Source organism: Cibotium barometz, chromosome 40 (genome assembly GCF_041138505.1).
Source record: "Cibotium barometz isolate CiBa-2024 chromosome 40, ASM4113850v1, whole genome shotgun sequence".
Classification (NCBI taxonomy): Eukaryota; Viridiplantae; Streptophyta; class Polypodiopsida; order Cyatheales; family Cibotiaceae; genus Cibotium; species Cibotium barometz.
In genome coordinates this window covers 45921257-45925759 of record NC_141085.1, presented here as the reverse complement: position 1 = coordinate 45925759, position 4503 = coordinate 45921257, and the positions used below count along the sequence as shown (strand labels likewise).

Here is a 4503-nt window from a genome sequence, read left to right as displayed (position 1 = left end):
AAAAAAAAGGGATGACCAAATGCCATCAGTCCCTGCATGAACAGTCGCCACGCACGCACGATGGGGAAAGAGGAGGAGTATGTGTGTGTTTTTATACTACAGACCGAGAAAGGAGGAGGAGCTTGTATGGCCTCTAATTAACTTTCGTCACCCATGGGTGCACTACTACAATCACTACAGTGGCAAAGGGTGATAGTGTGAGAGGGAGAGAGGAAGGAACTCCAGACACTGCTAGCTAACCATCACCATTCTAGAGCATAGGTGGAGAGAGGAAGATCAAGGGTTGACAGGGCATAGAGAGAAAGGGTGCTACCGGCCACATTGCGAGTTAGTAAGATAGAGAGGTTATGATTCATAGAGAAGCTCTGATGCTTGGGTCTTAAGTAATGTCTCTTAATGTTTTGAGGGTTGCAAACTTGGGTAGCTACTAGTAGAAATAATGTTCTTGAACATAGATGCCATTGCTATGGGCCAAATTATGGGATCCTATATATGACTCTTCGACGTTCTTTACAACAGTCCATATATGACTCTTGCAAACTTTGAGATGTGGACGCATCTTGCTTGGAGTTATTTAGTCAATGTTTTGGATTAGATAGATTGAGCTCTCCTCTAACAATGTATCTCTAGTCTGCCATATAGTTGTTTTAAATCTATAGATATGATGAGTGACCACACCCGTAAAGTGAAGCTGGCGATCATCAAGACTTTGCTACGAGGCACTGAACTTTCTGGAGATACACTGTCAGAGGCCATGGCAGATTATGTGGAGATGGATGATGCGGGTTTAGATGGCACCATCAAGATTCTTGGGAGATTTAGTATGCCTGTACGACTTGGAGAGGGTACATCCTCCCAGCCACATGCAGGAGTGGAGACTTCTTCTCATGCACACACTACAACGCATCGGTAAGCTTCTCGATTGATAAAATAGTAATGTCATCCTTTTTTTACATATAGAATTCTTAATATATATATCCTTTTGATGTCTTTGTTTGCTTAGGACTCCTATCCTAGGTACATCACATCAAAAGAGTCAGCGGCTTACTCCTAATGTACCTCCTGGTACTCAGGTGACACCTGATTCACAGGCTAGTGGCCGTTCGTCCCATAGGTATATCTTTTATGGCGATTACGGATTAAATATCAAGTACTTTTTAAGAACTCACATCTCAATATATCGTATGTTTGTATTGCACGTAGGCGTTAGTGGGGCCTAATAGTCCTCATCGTCATCTTTGAGATTAACCGTCAATAAAATTTGATCTTCATTATCCTTGTTGACTTCTTCGAACTCTTTCATCGTTAAATCTATGTTGATGTTCATTTCCTCCGTAGGCTCGACATCCATTGTTTCTTCCTCTTCGGTGTCTGTAGTGTCAGAGTCTGGATCGTTGTCGTTCTCATCATCTAGAATGTCATCATGATCGGAAAGAAGAATTCTACACCTCTCTGACGTCGATGTGTCTAGATTTGAGGACGTAATCAATTCATCCTGATCCGCTTTCTCTCAGAGTCAACGCTATCATGCAAGTGTCGACCTCTAGGTTGGACATGCACAACTTGCCACCATGGATGAGCATCTGTATTCTTGTAAGAATGCTTGTTCAACATGAGTTGGCAGAATGTAAGGCTCTTTTGTTGCACGCAATAACTTCGAGGAGTCGATGGACCAAAATCCGGACGGTTCTCTTTTCATTGTGGCATTATTGCCTTTATACTCGGCACAAAACCAATCCACCTTTAAAACCACCTGTCAAAATACACGGATCAAAACTTTAGAATTATGTATAGCTTCAAGAAATCTACATGTCATTGTTGCATGAAGAGAGATGTCATTTACCTACTTGAAGATACGATACGATACTTCATAAATGCCGACTATGGTTCCCATGTAACCAAGTTCACTATCGATAAGATTTGTGTCGCTTGAACTTGCACGTGATAATTGCTTGAAAGAGGCAACAACGCAAGAATCTTGAGTTAGACGTAAGTCGTCAATAGATTTTATCCGAAGATGTTGTCCATAAGCCCACATGTTGGTATACATTCGAGCCTAGACCAATAAATAAATTATTAAAAAAAAATGAGATTCATTTGTTTAGTTTAGAGTTTTCAAAACCCAACAAGTTACCTGTCTTTCACACCCAATCATAAACTCTCTTTGTTCCGTTGAGATTGGCTCATGATCACTAACCGCCCGCTGCATACGGGTGTATAACCAATCCATGAAAGTAGGTACGTCCCCATCGTTATTTACATTGGTTTGATGTCTGGATCTCCTCTTTTTACGTCTACCAAACTCGTTTGCTTGGAAGTTCCTTCTCGTACTCATCAACGAATTGTTGCATGCATTCGCTATTATCGACAATGAAAGTAGAAATATCCAATTTATCTTGGACCTTAAGTTGAAAAGGGACTCCCTTACCGGACAATACCTTGTCTGACATGGTAGAAGACGACTCATTTGTCCATACGCGTGGAGCTTCAGAATCGGTTTTCTCAAGGTATTCACAAACGTAATACATGCATTCTTCAAGCATCCATCCCTCCACCATAGAACCCTCTGGTCTTGCTTTTTGATGTACATAACCTTTCAATACTCCCATAAATCTCTCGACCCAAAACATCCATCGAGTGCTCACAACATCAACGAGCTCTATCCCGTCCACTAGATGGATTAGAAGATGAACCTGGATATCAAAAAAGGAGGTTGGAAATTCCTTTTCCATTAAACAAAGAAGCTCTATACATTCACGCTTCTTTTGTGGAATTGACCCTTTGGCAATCTCTTTAGATGTAATCCATCTATCAGTAAAAGAAAGAAGATATTAGAGATTTTTTTGAATTAAGAAGATATCAAATAAAATTTTATACTAAAAATTAATGACCTTGCAAGCGATCCAAGGTGATATGGACTCCTCTTGTAGTACATCCATCAATAACAAGGGGTAGAACATGCTGCATACATGATTAATCCGATCAACAAAACATGCAAGAAAATAAATACTTACAAAGATGTGGATAGATTTACCTTCACAAAATTGTGCCAATCATGTGTTTTTAAACCAGACAAGCTCTTGTCATCTAGAGTGAACATGTTTCGACAAGATGCTCCATATCCTGTAGGCGTACGAATCGACTGAATCTTCCTGTTGATAGTCTCTAGCTCTTCTGTCTTGAGCACCCATGGGGCAGGCTCGTAGGTTGTCTCACGTCGAGTTTCATCACATAAAGTGGCCATAGATTGGGCTTTGAGTTTTGATCCTTTAAGTCATTTCTTGCTGCCGCTGTGTCTTTCAAGCCAACGAGGTGTTGCCATAACGAATGACCACTAACGTTCTTGAATATGTGCATAGGATCAAGAAGATGACATATCCTCAAATCATTCCAATATTCCAAAGTATACCATATCGAAGGACTTTGAGTTAGAGCACGTTTTCCTCTCGCTCGCTTCTTTACAGCGTCATCATCATCGTCGCTTATGATCTCCGACTCCGGATCGATAGCGGGTCCAACAGTCCACTTTAGATACCAATCCTTCGGTGTCATTGGTATTGGACATCTCCCTTCTTCTACCTTTCCATTAAAATGTATAGCTTGCCTTCTTTCTCGTAGATAATTATCTTCAGATAAAAAGCGTCTATGTCGAAGATATATTTTTTTGTTGAGGTTTTTGCTATAAGTCGATCTCAACCAATCACCACAAATTGGACAAGCTTTATAACCCTTGGTACATATCCCTGCATGGAAAACATAACAAAGATGATTAGTGCAATGAACATCCTACAAACGTATGAGACAATATATATATTTAAACCATTTACCTGAGCAAAAACCATATCCTAGAAAGTCGTGGGATAGTCCATGCTAAAATTCCATGAACAATGAACTGTCTTTGACCGATGCTTCTGGACATATCCATGACATCAATCCCTCTCCACAAATCTTGAAGATCGTATGAGAGGGGCCAAATAAACATTCAGATCTTTAACTTGTCGTTTTCTCGGAATTAAGAGTGAGAGCATTAAATGCTCTTTCTTAATGCTGAGATACGGGGGTAGATTATAGTTAATAACTACCACTAGCCATGTAGACCATTTACTTGATCTCATTGAAAATGGATTCACACCATCTAATGCTACACCCATCTTTAAATTGCATGGTTCTTTTGCAAAATCTGGCCATCGCAAATCAATATGCTCAAATGCAGGACTATCTGATGGAATTCGCATTACTCCAGCTTTGCTCTTATGCTCCGCTCCCCATGTCATAAGCTTAGCTAATTCGGGACTTTGGAACATATGTTTTATACGTGGAGCCAGGGGGAAATGTCTCAATACCTTTCTAGGGACCTTACCTTTCTCCTCTTATAACGAGGCGTTTGACATTTTGGACACGTCACACCGTCCTTGTACTGACCTCTATATAAAATACAATCGTTGGGACATGCATGTATAGAAGAATAGTCAAGTCCAAGACTACTTATCATCTTCTTCACCT

The 4503-nt window shown here is 40.3% G+C and overlaps 1 pseudogene; it reads right to left on the bottom strand.

Moving 5' to 3' along the window:
• Positions 1-1216: 1216 nt before the first annotated feature.
• On the bottom strand, positions 1217-4274 carry LOC147615563 (uncharacterized; annotated as a pseudogene).
• Positions 4275-4503: the final 229 nt, after the last annotated feature.